The following is a 20,795-nucleotide window of genomic DNA, read 5'->3' as shown; positions in this document are numbered from 1 at the left end:
TAGAAATAAGTATAAATCCAGCTGTTCTTTGAAGCCATCAGAAGTTTGTTAGGAAACAAACGGCATCAAGGAGAACAAAGAACGCAGCAGGCAGGTCAGGGACGAAGCTTAAAACAAGGTTCAACAACAACAACAAAAATTACAACGTTTGAACATGTTAATGAGCATCCATCATCTGAAAATAAAGGGCGTGGTAAAAGTGAACACAAAAACCACGAAATGAGAACCAGACTCAGAGAAGCAGCCAGGAGAGCCGTGCTAACTGTGGAGGAGCTGCACAGAGCAGCAGCTCAGGTGGGAGAATCTGCTAAGCCACGCATTCAGAGCATGTCTGCTCCGTTAACGTTTGCCACATCAGTAACAGCCTGGAAGCAAGTGAACAAAATTTAACCCAAACAGTGGATCTTGTCTTCTTTTAAAAGACAAAAAAATCAGATACAGTATGAGAATAAAATGGCCTCAGTAGGACTGACAATCCAGACAGGATGAGAATTTCATCCTGTCTAAACTTCTTTCCAAAGTTTACAAAATTTAAAATCTTCAGCTGCGACATTCAAATTCACGCAGAATATCCTCCTATTGCTCTAAATATGTTGGCCTTTCAGTTGGTCAGCCGTGCAGACAAGCATCATGCTTCACGTCATTTTGACTAAGGACTTGTTGTGTGGAACCTGAAGAGAGTGAAAAGGCCAGGTCACAATCGAGCCCGGATGTGATGTGCTGCTTTTGTTGCTGATGAGTCAGTATCACGTGAAATTCTTAAATGTCATGTCGCAGGTATCCATGCTTAGTGTTATGCAACATTAATTAAAAATGTGCACTTTGCTTAAGCGCGGGGGAGGAGGAGGTCGGCGTGAATTCATCACGTCCTCGTCCGACGGGCGCTTTGGTTTTCTGGGGATTTTCAAAGGACATTGAACTCCCAGCGAGCCGCGTCCAACAGATCCACCTGCTGAAATCACAAGATATTTCACATATGACTGATCACCGGCGTTGCCCAGCAACAGGTAACAATGGGGAATCAACAAGCAGAGGTGAGCTCTATTCAAATGCGTGCTGCCTGGCCGTGTGACCGGCTCTATTAGTAATGGCTGGTTTTGCTCTGTGTTACTTTCGGTTTGGGACACAAAGGCAACAACAGGCATTCGTGAGGCTCGCGCTGTTTCCTGGTTTGCTGCCGCCAGAGCAGTCAAGGAGTTTGTAATCGGTCAAATATTTGAGACACGGTGTTCTGAGGAAGTGTTTCCGTCCTTACAGATCGACAGATTTTAATATCAGACAAAGATAATGTGAGTAAATACAGAAAGGAGTTTTCAAAAGATTTTTTTAAAAGTAAAATAAAAACAAAAAAAAAAACAAAGATATCAACACAACCAGGCCCTGTGTGTAAAAGTAATTTGATAAATTATCAATCCCTAATAAACCTCATGCTTTGGCCAATCATAAGCCTGATATGGTATAAAACTGACCAAGCAGTTTATTAAGTTATAATTATTTATTTCATTTGTTTACAGTTTAAAATGCACATGTCCAATGTTGATATTAAGAAAAGTTTGGAATGAAAAGGAGTAGCTGGAAGAAAAAAACAATTATATAGTCTATACCTGTTTTTTTCTCTTACAAGTCAATTCGGTCCAACATTAAGTAACTCAGCATCAATCAACCACAGCGACTTCCCCCGCGTTTTTAAAAACACAAAACAAGCAATACACACAAAAAACATACATTATCTTTATAACAATACAAAACTCTATAGAGTCAATATACTTCATTATAGCTTGACAGCATGCTATGTTTTCTTAAGAGTAAAAATGTATCTACTCTCTTTGGTTTCTTCATGAACAGAAACAAAGTTCCATTATTTTAGTTCTGGCTTTTTTATTATTATTATTATTATTATTATTATTATTATTATTATTATTATTATTATTATTATTATTATTATTATTATTTCTGATCATCTCAAATTATAAATGCAATCTCTCTTAATATATATAGATTTTTTAAAAATGTCATCATACTTAAAGTCCAACATGGAGATGTATGGCAGTGTGAAGTCTGAATCTGCTTTGCTGCTTCTGGACAATTGAACTGAACCGTTCTGCTCTCTAAAAGAACATTTTAAAAGTGACTCTCCAACCATCGGTTCAGGTGAACTCGGGTTATGCAGCAGGACAGTGATTCAACAAAACCATAAACCATGTTCTGAGTGGCCTAGTAAAAGTCTGGACTTGATTCTGCTTGGCATGACCTTAAACAGGCCAGTAATGCCACCTGGTAGTCATTGAAAACGCTTTGACGGCAGCTGCTGTTGCCGTTGCCAACAGTGATGCAAACAGTTGTTAGGGTTAAGGGTCAATTACTTTTTCAATTAGTTTCAGGTTGATCTGGCTGTGTTTTTTTTTTGTTTGTTTTTTTTTTTTACCTTATTAAATAAAAACATGACTTGAAAACTGCTTTTTGTATTTATTTATTTAAATAATTGTTGCCTGATATTATTATGAGCTCGATGCATTTAAATGACAAAAGAAAAATCGGATGGAAACTATACAGGGACTCATTTTTACGTCACTGTAAAACACAGCTTGTGTTTATGAAATTATATGACACAGCCACCTCTTAACTCATTATGATTAACAAATCTTTCATTTTAACAGAAGAGTTTTCAACTAACATGTCTTCCTTGATATAAGGTAGTCAAACAAAAATTGATGTGAGCATCTGTTAATATTGAAAATACAAAGAAAACGTTCTGAATCATTTCAGCCAAACTGTGCTCAGATCAGAATACGGTCAGGCTGCTCAGACATTAAATGACTGGAAAGGGAACCGCAACCTAAGGCCCAATGTGTGGTTTCCATCAGATAGCATATAGTGAACAGCTTTGTCTTCCAATGAAAGGACAGGAAGTCATTTTGAAAGACAGGAAGGCTGCGCTCACGTGTCATTCAGTGAAATCATGAAAGCAACCACAGGCCGAGAGGATATCTTGGAGAAATAATCATAAAATAACAAGCCTGCTATAAGCGCGAGTCGTGAAAGCACTGTCGTCTCTGTGGAAAAGCTTTTTTTGTGTGTGTGTGTGTTTAATCAGAGATCTGCATCTGACGTAGAGCCGGTTGCAAAAGAAGTGACCCGCGTTGTAGCGACTGAAATCTAATCCTGGGTCACAAATTAAAATGATCCAAAGGAAAACAAAACTACAAACTGTTTCCAAGTTCAGAGTTTACAGAAGAGCGTCCTACGTACTCCCACTCTCCTCACTATATGCAAAGTCTAAAGGATCCCGAAATGATTGAGCCTGCAGCCTAGAAAAGCCCTCTGTTTGCACCCAGCTGTGAGGAATTCATTTACAAAAGGAGTCGATTTAAACAAATGTTGAGATAATGAAACTTTTCTTTCTATATTAATTTCAAACAAGCAGGGTGTGGCTTGAACAAGATCAACTCTCTGACGACCCCAGAGCAATTGTTAATTACATTTACAAATACAAATACTTATTTAATCACATAAAGCGCAGAAGAATTTACGTTTCAAATTGAATTCTTGATTTTTTATTACTTTTTTCTTTGGGAACAAAATATCATTATCTACGGTAAAAAAAAAAATTAAATAAAAAAAAAATCCTCAAAGTTCTCTGTGTCAGAAAGGTTTCAATCTTAGCTGAGTCACGCTGACATCCATAAATGAATCCAAAGTGGGTAAATTAGACCACTTTACCTCACTCTTAAAACCTCTGCAGTAGAAAACATCATAAAGTCAAGGAAGCAGAGTCATCAGGAGGAAAACAGTCAAACCTCCCAGCAAATGTCATCCTGCCCATCTTAAAGTCATAACATTTTATCTCGAATCAATTTGGCCCTGAGTAAAAACAAATGTAGGAAGAAATATATAAAAATAAAAAGTCAATTTTAAGAGCTGTGCTTTGAACAACCTTGAGAAACTCGAAACTACAAGATAGGAAACATTCATATTATTCACATGTGTGCTGCTGAAACGCATAAAACTGACTTGAATAGTTGATGGCATGAACGGAAAAACATTTTCCACATGACATTCGATTCCTTTTACGCTCCTCGCAGAACGATAATTCTTTTTTTTTTTTTTTTTTTTTGAGTGAAACGAATCACATCCAAAAAAACACTTGTGTATTAATGTTGTGTCCACATGCTTAAATGTTTTGTGTTTTGTTTTCTGTTAAACAGACTAAAAAGCGGCTCAGTATGTGGAATTGCAGTCAGGGCAAAAATAAACTCATGCTGCAATCGACAATAATTGTTAGCTTGTTACGTCTGGAGTCTCACGCGGCCATGCTCTCCATGCAACAACACAATGAACCATTTGGAAGGAGTCACTTCTCACACACCCTCCGTCACGTCCGACCCCTCTGCTCACAGACAGCGACAACGTGACGACAAAGAAGGAGAATTAGAAAGAGAAGAGGGGTCAGAACGTGGGTTAGCTGCAACAGATTTTGTGGTTGCAAAACTCAATAAAAACACAATCGGATGTTTTCCTAATAGTGCAGCTTCAGCTGACCTCAGAACAGCGCATCAGCAAAACACCAGCTACAAATTTCAAAGTTCCTTTGATCTGAAGTCAGGCTTCTGGTTTTGCACCTTTAACTTCAATATGAAAGTATAAATACAAATTTATTAGACTTTTTTTTTCCCCCTCCAGGATAGAAGCCTCTTCCTTTTGATAGACTGGTAAGAGCTTTTAACCATAAACCTGTTTTCTGTTAAAAAAAAAAAAAAGAGGCAGATATTCTATATTTTTGCAAAAGTATGTATCAAAGATAAATATAATAAAAAATCTAATAGTATTACTACTAGAAAATTTGGAAAACATTGTGTGAATGAAGTGATATCTTCGCTGTAAAAAAACAAAACCTTATGTACTTTTGGTCTGGTTTCCAGTGTAAATAGTATACTTGAAATAAGACAAAACTAACTTACAATAACTTTTCAGCAAGATAAAGGAGCTTGTTTTCTTTAATAATTCCTTAAAATTGATTTTTTTAAAAAAAGGTACTGGTGGATTATTTCACTTACAACATGGGAATAAAGCGTTGTTGGAAAAAATCTACACCACTTTTTATAATCAACATTAAGGACATATTTACTCAAAATGAGCTCTTGCTGAAAAGTTTACTTGCACATTAGTTGTGTCTTATTTCAAGTGTACCAAGATGTTTGCTCTAGAAACTAGACCAAAAACACACGGCAAACTTTTGTCTTTTTGCAGTAATGAAACTGCTGCGTTTCTTTCCTTTATGCCATTGTGAGAAAGTCACAACTAATTGATGCACAGGTACAGAAATAATCCATCGTCATCACATAAACATGAGCAATGTGCACAAAAGTTGAAGAGCCTCAAAGATCCCTCTTTGCACGGACACATCAGACGCGTTGCAGCGTCTGTCGGCATGGAGACCGATCTGGTCAGGTGGGAGGTAAGGCTTGAGCCTTGAACTTAGATTTCTGCTTTTTTTTTTTTTGTTTCCCCCTCCCCTCCGGTTTCATAACGTGTGTGTGTGTGTCTACTTGGTCTCTGCATCGCAGCGCAGTGTGTGCACATCTGCGCGTCTGTGTGTTGGTGGCAAGCAGACGTCTAGCTGTCCTGATGTGAAACACTGCTGGCCTCCCACGGTCTAGGAGAAGAGACAACCACGAGTGGGACATGTCTCGACAACAAACACACACCACACAGTTTATGCAGTTGATAAGAAAGTGGTGGTGAGTTCTTTAATCTTTTTTCTTCTCTTTCTCTCTCTCTCACTGTCCAACCACCCATGACATGAGATTATCTCACTGCTCTCTGACAAAACAGTGAGATAATTTCAGTTTATTTTATATGTAAATCAAACTAGACTCACGTTTAGCAAGGTAAAACTGATTATTTACTGTGGATTTGTTTTTGACTATAAATCTACACTGTAGTTTGAAAACTTTTGCTGTTTTTTTTTTTTTTCTTTTTCTTTTTCTGGCAATGAGGCGAAAGGAGGCAGATGATCTTAGCGGATCAACATCTAAAGAAAAAGAGAAACATTTTCCTGACCCGTATTTGTCTCAACACATTCTAAATGGATTACTTGCGTAACATGAATAATAACGTGGCAAAATGAAGAAATGGCAAAATCCCACTGTAGCTCCACATCCGGAATTCACCAAACTCCCTAATCTGAACACAAACCAAACCACAGACATCAGAGCTGGAGTATTCTGTAAACGTCACAGTGGATGACTGTCTCCCTTTCTACAGAGGGAGGAAAACACAACCACACTGCCACAGTATTCATCCTGCTCCACATCGCTTCTTTTGATGCTTCCTTTTAATCACCCTTCACTGCTCCAGATTAAGCTCATTTTAACGTCAAATGAAGAGAACCCGAATGACTACAAAATGCAGTTTTCAAATTAATACTTTACACGTCAAGAGAAAAATGCTGTACAAACAAAACAGTTTACTGTGTTACAAAAGCTTCATCCCTTCTTAAATCATGGTTTGACAGTCATTAATAGCTGTTTTTGGGGGGAGGTTTTTTTGGTTCGGTTTCCTTATTCGCACCCAGGTTGGATTCCTGTCAGACGTGTGCAATCAAGAAATGATATAAATAGGACCTGTCTGCAGCTGGGCTAACAGATCTGCAGTGACATTCAACAGGTCAAAATCAGATTCAGAAACAGCTATCAGTCTGGTGAAAAATGGCTTAAAAATCATTTCTAGGCCTTCAAGTCAACAGCAACGAGAGTCTATAACAGGGGTCTCAAACTCAATTTACCCGGGGGCCGCTGGAGGTAGAGTCTGGGTGAGGCTGGGCCGCATTCACACACACGGTCTCCTCAGCCGAACCTTTCTGATTGCCTATTACCATATTTGGCCGTAGTCAGGCGCTGTAACAGCCGTAATTGTGTAGTGTCTCTTTAAGATACTCTAGTATTGCTAATGATGTCAGAAGTATGCGCCACGGCTTCTCTGTAGAGAGCGTGGGAGAAACGTGCTAGACGGACATGTTAGCTCCCTAACTTTTTAGTAATGTTATGGGTTGTTTGGATGCTGCTCAATTTTCATGTCTGATAATATAGCAGCCGTTCAACCGGCTTTGTAAGGTTGGTGAAGAGCGTGTTTATTAAAGGACAACACTGTGGAATTCCCAGTACCAGTGTGGTTGTGAGTTTTTCACCGTCCTGACGAATCTGCCGCCTCCTCTCCTCCCTTAAACACAACCCAAGCGTTACAGCGCCTAACCTTAATTACGTTACACTGATCAGCAACTTCCGGGTCTAGACTGGATGCTGAAGCATGTGAAGCGGGAGCGGACACGAAAATTGCGCATGTACCGCATGCAAATAATGACACATAGAAAATGCAAATAGGTCCCCGAGAGCAATATACTCCACCGTGATTGGTAAGTTCGTTCAGCTCTGCACACAACACTGAAAAGTGCCAATTATATCAAACTCGCGGACCGCACTAACATTAAACTTTCATATTAAGGCGGGGGCCACAAACTATCGTCCCGAGGGCCGCAGTTGGCCCTCGGGACGATAGTTTGAGACCCCTGGTCTATAACCACGCAGATAAAACCTTTTCCGAAGTGGCTGGACAACCAAAATTCATCAGTTTGCAACTGTGGTTAAAACTGTCCAGAGAAACTGAATTAGAATAATTTTGCATAAAAAAGAGGCAGCCGAAATTCCTCCAATGAGAATCTTTAAAAGACTAATTATTAGTACTAAGAACAGAATGTAAACCCAAAAGGCTTTTTCCAAAAAGAGAGCATGCTCATGGGCCCTTTGGTCAAATCAACACTTTGTTCTGCTACCCATGAATAATGAGAAGTGCAAAAACACAACAACGTAAGTTTGCGATGAGCAGGACTGATTAGAAATTTGCATTTGACAAATTTCACACGCTTCACACTGGGAAAGCTACAAGCTACAAGTGCATAAATTAGCAGATTTGCAGCAAAGGCTCTACTTTCCCACATGATACACTCGGTGATTAGGCAATTTCAGGCTTAAAATAAAAAGTTTTGTATTAATAATCACTCACTGAAAGCCAGAGTTGAGTTCTCAGGTATCAAAGGAGGAGATGTACACTTCACTAAATGCAACAATGTAAGTTTGTGATGAGCGGGACGGATGAGAGATTTGCATTTGACAAATTTCACATGCTTCACACTGGGAGAGTTAGAAGAGCAACTGAATAAATTTAGCAGATTTGTAGCAAAGGCTCAGTTTTCCCACGATGCACTCGGTGATTAGGCAATTTCAGACTTAAAATAAAAAGTTTTGAAATACTATTAACTCACTGAAAGCCAGGGTTGAGTTCTCAGCTGTCAGAGAAGGAGATGTACACTTCACTAAATGTTTGCTTTCTTCTGGTTTGATGGAGAATAAATTTTATGCTGACATGATGTACAACATTTTTTCTGCTTTGACCAATATGTCAAATTATTCTTTTGACATTTTGCCACTTTACAACACCACATTTCTGTGTGTTTTCTAGACATTTTATGTAATAGATCCACGTCCATGTAGCACATAATTGAAGGCCAAGAAACACACCAGCCATTTATATCCAATCACATTCATGTGTTAAAATGACCCAGTAAAAGTCCAGACTTAAGCCCAATTGAACATCTACATCTGGACTTGAAGATTGATGAGTGTAGTAGAAACAAAATGGAAACCCTGTGTCATCTCCCATCCATTTTTAATGAAAGCATAGTTAGTGCTGGTCTGTCAAATAATATCCTAAAATGACACACTGGAGTTTATGAAAACGCTCAGAGAATATGAGCAAAACAAGACATGTTTTGAGTGACGCTTCACGAGTTTATGTCCCTAAAACATCCGTATCCAAAAGGCTTTAAAATGGTCGGCTTGTGTCCTGCGCGGTAATATTTAACGGCTCTTTTTCATCGGTGTTCGAATTTGAGGAAACATTTAATTATCCAACTAGCAGCGGTAGAAAAGAAATACTGTTTTTGATAAATAAACTTAAAAAACAACTTAAGCAGGACGTTTGAATTTAAAGTGCCAAGCCAGCATGAGAGCTTTATTGTTAAAAAAAATATTTCAAGAGGAAATCAAAAGGGAAAATTGAAGAAATTAAATGTTTTATTAGTGTCAACAATCCACTAAACATGATGCTTTTTTATTCATACCAACCACAGAGTATTTTTTTTTTTTTTTTACTAGAGCCACATTCACACGGCTGCACTCACAAATGCACAGTTTGATGCGTTCGACCCGCCTCCAACGTACACCGTCTGATTCTTTTAGAGTAAAAAGGTTTTCGCAGTGGATTCCCAGAGGTTCCTTCGTGCAGGAAAAAAAAACAAAAAAACGCTGCATGTTTTTTCCTTTGTGCGCGCTTCAGTTAACTCTAAAACAATAAACCTATACAGTGGTGGCTTTGTGGCGACTCTTCAGACATGAAGACCAGACCAACAAACCGGGCAAACAATTCTGGAACAAGTGAGCACAGCTCGAGAAAATAAATAGAAACACAGATTCCCTATTTTATACGGCTTGTGCCGAGCAGAAACGCACTGGTGCATTCTACTCAGTTGAGAAAAAGGAATCATTTGATGTCAATGCCTTCTTTTTATTAATTAATTTATTTATTTATAAGGCTCTTTTGGTTGACTACTTGCTTTTACTTTATTTGTTTTTTTCATGTGGCTTTTGCTTCTGTTAGAAGCCTTGGGATTAAATTAAAACACCTGTGACCAAGCCTGCCGCAATAAGCGATTAATCAACTAATCAACTAATCGTAGGATAAATTAAAATGAGCTTCATCATTTCCATTCTGAAGATTAATATTTCTTGAAAGGCAATTTCATTGGAGACTTAATAATCCATTTTATTTAAGGTTTTGGGGGAATATTTGTGGTTTTTAGTTCTTTTGTTATTCATAGTTTTTGGTTACTGTGTTTTATTTTGGATATTTAAAATGTTTTCCAGTTCCAGCATTAAGAATCCTTTACAAATTCAAAGTACATTACTCTCTGAGAGGGCGAACTTGCGCTGCTCTGCCATTATCATTATATTATCTTTATATTACATACGACAATATTACGGTTTATCGCAATAATTTCAGGGACAATTTATCGTCCAGCAGTAGCTGTTTTTGTGAGCGGTCTAGCTGTGAACATTAAAACGTTCCACCTATCGGCTCATTCGCTCTACGTATGAATTTCTTCTATCAATCATCATTTAGCATAACAAATATATATATATATATATATATTGTGATAACAATTTAGATTTATCATTTGTCTTGAAAAATTTCAACTCATTTCGTAAGAAAACTGACTGAAGTTTTATTTACTATTTTCTCCACTGTTTGACGAGAACATCAACAAGTAAATCTAAAAATAGAATTCAATGGGCAAAATATGTGCAGCTCAGTGATATAAATTACACTTCTTTAAGTAAGTCATTAAGAAGCTTTCTTCGAAGAACAACATTTGCGTTTGTGGCGCTGTGAATGCTGTCACAGCCATGAGGTTACCTAAAAGAGATTTTTTTTTTTTTTAAATCATCATTTTCACAATAAAATTCAAAGTCCATAACACCCAGACTCTAGCTGTGTGCGATTCAGTAAAACCTGATTTGTGATAAGACTAGAGAGAGTCGAGGTATCTTTTCTTTTTCCCCGTCAGCCTTACTTTGTGCGCTCTCGGATGGCCCCGTATGTTCACCACGTCTGAAAAGTCGCCGCAAAGCCACTGCTGTTTAGGTTGTCATGTTTTAATTTCACGTGAAGCAGAGGTTGAGGGAATAATACGTTGCTTTTAAGGCGGAGGAAATCTCCTCTGGAAACCCAGCACTTAAGCTTGGGACTGACTCAGTCGCTGCTGCGGTCAAAAGCTGTAACTGACTCAGACTTTGTCTTCTTCTCACATTGCACCTAAAACCCACGGAGAGTTCCCCACAAGCTCAGGTGGATGTGCAACAGCAGGAACTGCTTTATTTTTACATTTCCTTTTTTAGTAGAGTTTTGATCAGAGGTTGGGCATCCAGTCACCAAGGACATGAATATGATCAAGGTTGGGTCTTTACTGATAGATTTGGACCGTTCCAGCTGCAGGATGGAATAAACATACAACAGACATCTTAAGTTAATTTATAAAATAAGTAGATGGTGCAGAAGTTTGAATTTATTATGCATACAAGTGCCTATATATGTACTTGCACTTGCAATTTGACCACTCTTCTTGGTTAGATAAACTGGACTCAGATTTCAGGCTTAGTCCGTAACTTTTCAACAGATTTGGGTTCGTTTTTTTACGGAGGACTTTCCGTAAAAAAAAACGATTCAACTCATCCCCTGATTCAACATTTTCTAAACCAGTTTTGATTTTTTTGGTTTGGATTCAAATTGAATCGTCTGACCCAGCCTGTGGCCCGGTTAGTGTTCAACGGCCGAAAAGGTGGGATTTTTGATCCGGTAAAACAGTTTTGAGTGCCGCTAATGCACGACAGCCGTCGACCGCTTACGGGGGCAGCACATTTACGCTCACCTGTGTCGAATGCTGTCGTTTGCAACCAACCAGGACCGCGTTTCAAGGAGAAACTACTGAAACGCCTGTTTGGAAGCTAGCTTAACATCAACACAAACCTGTATGGTCAATAGAAGACGAGGCATGAGGTATTTGGCCACAGTGGCAGAACAGAAGTGCAAGGAGACTTAGGAACGCTGTACCACGTGTGCACAGTGGTGGTGGCATCATTCTATAGCAGCTCCGATCTCCAAATGTTTTAATTTTACCTTAATGCAACAGCAAGACTGTTGAAATGAAACGTGGACATCCTGGATGCTTCCACAGCTCTGTTCAAATCAAAGCTGGTTTTGGTCAGAATAATTGGTAAGCAACTGGAATGGTGTCTTCAAAGCCCTGACCCCACACCTATTTGCTTTTAAGCATTGGGTTTTTAAACCAGCTTCCTAAATGGAAACCAACTTATTTCAATAAAAGTTTGACAAGTCCACTAAAGGAGTGGTCAAATATCCAGGAATATTTATGCTGTGGAGAAATACAACTTGCTACGGGATTTTTTTTTTTTTTTTTTTTTGTCACAGTAAAGTCAAACTTGATTCCTAAAACCACATAAGATGTTTTCTCCACAGTAGAGGCTCTTCATTCAAAAATAAACATAATCCTCTGCAAAAAGGAAAAAAGGAAAAAGTGTAGAAATTCAGAATTGCGACTGAGATTCAGTGAACTTTATGTGACGCAAAGATGGGTGGAGGGTTGGTGCTCCAAATGTCTCTTCATAAAAGCCAAACAATGAAGCCTTACGGTTCTAAAGTTCAGTTTTCATCTAAAGTGGCCGATGTGGTTGTTTTAGTGGTTACAGTTTGCAGAGCCGCGAGTCCATCGGTCTGTCTGTTGTCACTTAAAGGACGGAAACACATTTTTTACTCATCAGTTGACGACTTACTGCACACGCTGCAGAAAACGCACGCGTTAGCTTAAGCTGGGAGTAGCTGAGGACGAACTGATCACGGTAAATGTCAAATGTCGCCTTTGTTTTCCTTCGGTGCGGAACGTCGAGGATTTGGTTCCCTGTCGCTCCACAAGCAGCTCAGGTTTGTTTGCGCTGCATCACGACGGTCCACCATGTTGGATGGAAATTAAGCCCCTCATGCTGCCCCACCTACATATCTGCTTAGCTGTTCAAAAAATATATATATATAAAAATCATGCTGTTCTCCATCAGGCTCTCCACAGGGAGCAGAAAAAGAGAAATGCACAATATGTGTTGGTGCTGTTGAATTGCACGCAATTTTAAACTCTGAGGACTGCTGCTATTGCAAACATCTCCCACGCAATTTCCTGTCTCACCTGCTCATAGCAACACAAAATGAGTTAAGATTTCAGTCTGAAAGTCTCTTAAACAAGCAGCTGATAACTACTTTAAGGTTTCAAAACATCTATCTTGTGTCTGATTCTCAACTTCTCCAGCAACTGGTGTAGTTAATGTTCCTGGATGATTATACTTGTCAGCAAACTTTCAAAGACAAAAGAAAACAGACTGAAATCACACTTTAGGCTTATGTGAAGAGAGTTTCACTGGAAATCTCTGCTTTCATTCCTTTCTCTGTGAGTGGTCAGGGTGGTCCTGGCCAGGATTCCCAGTTAGTTAGAGAGATGTTGATCGGAGCCGATGAGTAACGGGACAGCGCGGCTCTCAGATGACTCGAGGCGCCGCTTTACCGCTGACGCGGCTTGAGATCTGCAAAAGGCTGGAGAGAACAGTGGCAAGGCGACGAGCTGGCCTCTGATAAATCAGCAGGCAGGAGGGGCAGACGCTCAGAGCGTTCCGCGAACACGAACGTTTTACCAGCTTTTAAGGTGAACCAACACTTTTTCTTTTTTTTTCTTTTTTTTTAACACCTTCTTCTGAAAAACAAAACTGAAAAAAGGCTTGTGGGTTTCAGACAAGGCTTTACTATTTAAGGAGATGTGTTTGGCAGGAGGCAGAGATGCTACCAGCAGATTTTTAAACATTTTCTCTCCGGCTGCCCACACACTCTTCTCACCTGAACTCTAAACAACTTCTCTGACTTATCTGCTTCATTTTCTGTCATTTTCATCTCTCTTGCATGCCTCCTCTGCACCTTTTCAAGTTGGAGCAGCCATTTAAAGGTTTCTTATCTGGTGGCAACAACACCTAGCTCTTCCGATAGTATTTTAAATGTAGCCTCTGGCTTCAAATCTCAATAAAGGTTGATTTTTAAATATATACATATATATTAATGTGAAGAATTAAGCAAGTCAGGACTGACTGACTGACATTTAGACCATAATCACGTTCCCATACAAGTGTACAGGTCATAAACACTGTGTTGCTTTTAACGTGACAGACCAAAACAAAGGTTTGGTGAAGTGGGAAAAACAAGATTCATAGATTCATGTTTTTTTTTTATTGTTTTTTTTATTTTGACTCGAGTGTTTTACTAAAATTGTAAAGTGTTGTGCAAAATTTAAATAAGTGTCCTTCAGTCTGACACCCTGAAATAAAATGCAAGACTAGAAAGCAACTGTCTCCAGAATTAACATATTTAGTATAGAGAGTTTTCCATCTATTTCAAGTGACAGGAAAACATGAATCAAAGAAGCAGCCAAGAACTCCGGAGGAACTCCAACGAGAGAATTCATCCGCAAAACAACTACTTGTCACTCACTCCACATGTCTGTCCTTGATGGAGGAGTGGCAAGAAAAAGAAACATTGTTGAAAGAAACCCATCTCCGTGGTAAAACATAGTAGCGGCGGCATCATGTTCTGGAGAGGCGTTCTTCAACAGAGCCGGGGAGGCTGGTAACACTTTACACTAAGATTAATAAAGTTAAATTCAGGTTAAATTCCATGCCGAGAACATCTGTGACAAACTTTTTTCCACAGTCTCGACACAGATCCTCAATCTGGTCTGACAGCACTTGAGTTATTTTTGGGAAGAATATTGGACAAACAAAACTCTGAAATCCAGATGTGTAAATCTGGCTGAGGCATATCCCAAAAGATTTGCTAATTTATCGTGGCAAAAAGGTGATTCCGGAACGGACTGAGCCACAGTTTTCTTCCAGAAAAGCAAAAAAAATGTTAATTAAACGCCCCTATAATTTTGCACTACTTTGAGTCGATCTGTCAATTAATAGCTGAGATATGTTTGTGAGTTAAACATGACGACATGTGGAAGGTGTAAAGGTTGCTGTGGATGACAACAATTGCCCTGAGTAACTGTGTTTTGCTATGTTGTGTGTACAAGTAAATGTCGAAAGACTAAATCGTCTGCAACTGCGAAACAAAGCAGCTTATGAACCAAATTCAACTCACACACAATTATTCTCTATTGTAAAGCCACATTTCTGCATATTTTTAAACTCTGGCAGACACAAGAAAAAAAAAAAAAAAAAGAAATCCCTGTGTGCTGTTCACACTATTTACACACTATTTACAGCTGCGTGCAGCATTCAAATGAGTTTTTTTTATAAACTGACGTTCAAAGGTCACACTCCTCTTCTGTAAATGCCAAGCTCACAACATGTGGAACATCAGGAAATGCAACTAAACTGCAAAAAGGAAAGTGACATTTCTGTCACAAGAGTCGGGCCAGGTGGTTATTATTTCACTCAGCTCAATGCATGACTGGCGAAGAGGTCTGCTTTAAAAAAAAATATGAACTGCAAAATAATCCATCTTCATTAATGGATCTTGGATGGACAAAAAGCCTAAAGGCGGCTGTTTGTGTAAGCGGTACATTTATGGGTCAAAATGTTCCTTTAGTGGTTCTAAAAATCATCTAACCTGAAAAAGAAAGTTAAAAACATCTAGTTCAATCTCAGACTTTTGAAATCGGGGTCACTCTCAAAGCCTGCGTGCATTTTCGAAGGTCTCTGCAGCTGGAAGCGGCAACCTGGCGAATAAAACGCAGCTGTTGTCCATTGAGTTTAATGTGTGCTACTTGATTATTGGTTGTAAATTGTTTACTTCAGTTGAATAAAACAAAGATTTTCTCACACACAAAAGAAATAGTTTCTCACCAATCAACCCCGATCTGCTGTTCAAAAAAGGTCGACTCATTTGCGCGCAGATTTGTTCTCCGGCGGTTAAACGGTGATTCAGATTAAATTATAAATGGAAGCTCTGCAATTTTTTTTTATTTTTTTTTTAGATAAATGAAAATGACAAGGACATGACATGAACCCAGCACCAACCTACTGACTTTAGATCAAAATAAATCATCTTCCTACAGCTGCATATTCAAAAACTTTCACCAAAGTAGACATGGGCACAAAGGCAACGTCCACCTTGTGTCCACTTAGTGATCGTTTAGGTAACGATCCCCAAGTGTGGTCCAACAGTTTTCATTGAGATCAGATTTTTTTGTTTCTTTTGTTGTTGTGTTTTTTTAGTGTGGCTGTTTTTCGGAATCCATCAGAATCCAGAGTGAATAGTCTAGAATAGCCTGAGCCGCACACACACACACACATGCAGCACTTTTCAGAAAAACTGTGCCTAGCTACACAAACAGTATCTGCTGTAATATTTAATCATGTTGTTGTGGAAAGACTTTTGATTTTTTTTTTTTTTTTTTTTTTAGTAACAGGAAGCCAGTAGCCTATAGAGTGCGAATAAAGAGACACAGCTGAAACAATGAATGCATGCTTTTAGGCAACGGAGGCACAAACGCAACATCTGTCATGCTTGTTTCGTCCGTTGTTTACAACTTTCCCGCCTCCGCCGGCGCAAAAAAAAAAGGTAAAACCATCACATGCAGTTATGTAAAAATCAGAAGTGCGGCGACGTGACCCAATGAGACTGAGGCTTCTTTAAAAAGAAACATCTGTTTATGTGTTTGTGTGAAGATGACAAGGACATGGCATGAAAAACAAATCTGAAGTGATGCGACTCATGCAAAAAAGAAAAAGTATCAGATAAGAGTCACATATGGGGAAAATAAATTGGATTAGCAGGATTTTTCTTCCTGCAGTGAGAACACAGGTTGATTCTGATTTAGCTGAAACAGAGCAAGAAGTTATCAGAGAATATAATGTAGCAAAGCTGCTCTGTTTGTCACAGAACCTGAAGAACGAGGAACCGCTGGCCGCCTTCAGCAAACTTCAGTGAGGTGAGGGTCTCCTCATCATACAGGGAACACACACACACACACACACCCACACACACAGGCACACCCCGAGAGAGAGAGACTGGTGTTCGAATCACAAGCTCTGCTACTTGCTAATAAAAAGTAATTAAAGCTGACCACTGTAAACTGCCATCGCCAACACGGTGGGACGCCGGTTGTGTACAAAGTAACAATAAATCACAGAAGGGCTCAGTGTTCAGAGCGAAAATAAATGAATGATTCACCAGTTTGACATTAACTAACCGCAAATCAGCTGAGAAACGCCGAATTATACAACTGAATTGGTGAGAGGAGACATCATCCTGTGACCCTGAAGTCGGGGGCTCGATCACAGCTCTCTCCAGTCGCATGACGATGTGCCCATGGGCAAGGCAAATGGGCGTGGCTCTGGTGTAAAGAACTTCTAGTAGTTTGTTTGACTTATATTCTGAGATATAGTAGAGAGCTACATTTTATCTTGTAAAAAGACTAAATGAAATATGTTGCAGTTCCTTTCAATAATTTTACTTTACAATAACCGTCTTGTTATTGTGAGGACGTCTACATTTTTTAATTTCTCGAGAAAGCAGAAAATCTACATTTTAAATATCCTCATTTCTGCTTAAAAGGAAAATATAGTTGACTGAGTGCCACATTCAAGATTCCTCCAACTCTTGTTTACCTAAATAAATGCAAACATGTCGTTTCTTCTTTGAATCACACTAATAATAGAAAAATAAAGGTAAAAACAAAAAGATTACACTCATCTTAAAATAGCAACCAGGAACAACTCGTGTCTATTTGGCTAATCGGAGACAGACTGAGTCATTTGATTAAACCTGTCCTTAACTCGTGACCTAGAACCTGCGAGAGTTATGTTTTCTTAAATATGAAATTGCTTCGATGCATTCAGAACAATCTGCAAACACACCTCAGTGTTATCCTGGTGAATAAACCCAAAAGCTCAAAGGTTTCGCTGAAGTTTATAGAAAATAGTTAGAACTTTAAATTTAAATAGATAAACCAGCTCCCTTCCTTACACTCATTGTAAAAAGTCGTTTGCAAAAAGGGCCACTAATAAGATAGTGCCATCGAATCTAGATTTTTTTTTTTTTTAACAAACTTCAATCCCACAAACTCTATTCAAGTCGGTAGACAATTTGAAGAATTCCCTTTAAATCATACGCTTCTGCAGCAGTTCTTAAAGACGAACTAACACATCTAATATTTACTTATTATAACAATTAAAAGCTTAAATGTGAATCAATAGGGACGAGGGGCAAAACATGACAACAGATTTATCACATCAGTCAAGGTGACCCATTTAGTTCCTCCGAGCCAAAGGCCTCCATCCAGTCGGTAAACATGATTATGAGACGTCCAAATGAAAGAGCGTGCTGATGGATACACAGCTGAATGTGTGTGTTAGAAAAAAGGAGCGAGAGAAAGAGAGAGGTGAATAGGTGTGGGAGTGTTTACCTGCGTGAGACTGGATGAGGGTGGCAGCAGCTCTGGGTGGGGAGCCGTGTGTGCTCTAACCGGGGCGGGATGAGTCAGAGCGGTAACAATATCTCATTTCCCTAAAGCTGGTCCTGCTTCGCAGCAGGAACCCTCCCCTGGTTGCCTAATGATGTCCAAGACGACACAAACATCAGGTTGAAATTTTTAACCACTCAGTAACAAGTTATTAAAAAAAAAAAAAGAAGAAAAAAAAGGTTGCGTTCATGCTTTATGTGAAATAAACCTGAACATTACCGAGGTAACGCGTCCTCTGGGAAATGCCCTGGTTCTTTTTTTTTTTTTTTTTTTCCAGACAGACGTAAACAATGAGACAGAGACGTGTGTGTTTGGAATAAAGCTATTGATCCAACAACACCTCACATGGAGGCTTTACATAACCCTCATGAAAAAATAAAAATAAAAAAATCACGCACTGCTGGCAGGGAGCATTGTTTCACTGCATCATTTAAAAAATCTGAACGTCCAGCAAACGAGAGGAGAAACATTCTGTGCGAAGGTTGAAATTGAATATTGCTAATTACACTTACTTTACCTATCCCAGTGGTCAGCAACCTTTAAAATCATTTGAGCCATTTTTTCCCCAGTGCTCCTGTCAAATAAAATATATAAAGAGCCATATTGATTAATTATAAGCATTGAGTTTTTTTGTTATCATATGTGATTCAGCACATCTTTTACTGCCTGATTCATTTCATTGTTTATATAATTTTTGCAATTTATCCATCAAGTAGAGTTGTGCCGTCAGCATTTTCCCTTATTCCCGGATATGAGGACCATGGGAATAAATCTTATCTCTGTACCTCGAAAAAAAAAAAAAAAAAAGAGAGAAAATTGAACCTTTGAAATGCTCTGAAAAAACAAGTATTAGTCAAAGCTTTCTAAACTGTCAGCACGCTCTGCGCAGCACTCAAGTGCTTGGCACTGTCTTCTCCGTGCAACTCTCCACGCTTGCACAGTCCCTGGTAATAAGCCCCACTAATGGATTTCAGATGTCACAGCAGGAGTGGACGCGCTGATGCGTTCATGCAACAATTATATCCAGACACACAAACGGAGAATATACGACTGTGTTCACATTTCAGGAAAAACACTAAGCCCCATGGAAACTTTTACAACATGTTTGACAGAAGAAAAGAAAAAAAGAAAAGAAAAGAAAGAGGGTAAAATAAATATGCACTGTACGCAGGAAAAGCTCGACTATTTTCCAGTAAAGTGCCGTTTCATTCCCGGGCCTCTTTGTTCAAACAAGATTTCGTGTATTGATGCGCTCAGTGTTGCGGGGCTTTTTTTTTTTTTTTTATGCAAACAATTTTACGCATATTACGCGTAGGGCGTGTTTTTGTTTTTTGTTTTGTTTGTTTTTTATGCATATGCACACAGAGTGTTTGTTTCTGTGTTTGTGATTGTCTCTAAAAATACAGCAGTTATCCAGTGTTGTTAGTTTCCTTCTTCCCTACATAGAAGCTTCCTAAAAGGCCAAAAATAAATAAATAATGACAGAGGATGATATAGTGCCAAATTCCCAAATTAGTCATCATTCATATTTTTTTTTTATCATTGAGAACTGACAAACTTTTAGTATTTTTGATCATTTCAAGTGTACTAATATTGTTGTGCACTTGAAATGAGACAAAACCAACTTACAAGTAAGTTCTGAGCAAGACACAGAAGCTTGTTTTAAGTCAATAATTGCTTAATTTTTTTTTTTTTTTTTTTTTAAAGTACTAGTTCCACTGGCAAATTATTACAATTATAAAAACACATTTTTCCCATGTCAGATGAAATAATCTGCCAGTGGAACTAATGCTTTTTAATTAATATTAGGAAATGACTGACTAGCTCCAATTTTTTTTTTGCTGAAAAGTTACTTGTAAGTCAGTTTTGTCTCATTTCAAGTCGACTAAGACATTTGAAGAAACTCGACCAAAAATACCGTGTAAGATTTGGTGTTTTTGCAGTGTGTAATCACCCTGCATCACTCTGATGCATTCACAGTTGTAGAGGGAAAGACTAAACGCAACAAGCAAATATTGAGGAATACTAAAACAAAACAAAAAAACACTGAATGTCAAAGAAAAAAACAAAACAATGAATAAATCAATCTCTGGATCAGATTCTGACAATCTGCAGCTTTCCGAGAGTGTGACAGTGAAAACAGAGACACGATAAGAGTTCCACTTTGACAAAAAAACGCACAATTAACACAGAGCAACTCATAACCACAACAACAACGCGGCTCTGCTTTGATGCCCACGGCTTGCCTCGCGAGGGGAGCCGTCATTTTCCCCTGATAAGAGAAATTGTGTTTGTATGAAAGTATCAGACTTATTGTGCAGTTTCATTTGATGCAGCCACCAATTTCAGCAGGGGGAAGGCCGGAGTAATTTCTCTTGGAGGAAGGAGTTAACGTGAGGAACAGCTGAATGCAGGTAGAGTTGAGTTTATCCAGAAGAATTACTGTGCAAATCAATAAAGTGCTGCATAATTACATCACAGAGGCTGAAAACTAATTAATTCAGACTTTGTTGTTTTTTTTTTTTTGTTTGTTTGTTTTTTTAGGATTAAACTGCACAGACAGCGTCTGACTTGTTCCTTTGTGAGGTCATGGCGCGTCGGCGCAGGC

At 38.7% G+C, this 20,795-nt stretch overlaps 1 long non-coding RNA gene across 4 annotated transcripts in view; it reads right to left on the bottom strand.

The window, feature by feature from the left end:
• The window catches only part of LOC116712595 (uncharacterized), a 119,129-nt gene that overhangs the window by 57,252 nt on the left and 41,082 nt on the right, over nt 1-20,795 (bottom strand). The window contains exon 4 of one of the 4 annotated variants that reach the window (XR_004337577.1): nt 18,131-18,275. The exons of the other annotated variants lie outside the window; for them this stretch is intronic. This is a non-coding gene — a long non-coding RNA (uncharacterized LOC116712595). The remainder of the gene's footprint in view (nt 1-18,130; nt 18,276-20,795) is intronic. 4 annotated transcript variants of the gene reach the window in all.

The sequence above is a fragment of the Xiphophorus hellerii genome, chromosome 22 (genome assembly GCF_003331165.1).
Source record: "Xiphophorus hellerii strain 12219 chromosome 22, Xiphophorus_hellerii-4.1, whole genome shotgun sequence".
NCBI lineage: Eukaryota > Metazoa > Chordata > Actinopteri > Cyprinodontiformes > Poeciliidae > Xiphophorus > Xiphophorus hellerii.
Note: the sequence above shows the minus strand (reverse complement) of the source record. Positions and strands in the feature narration are given on the sequence as shown.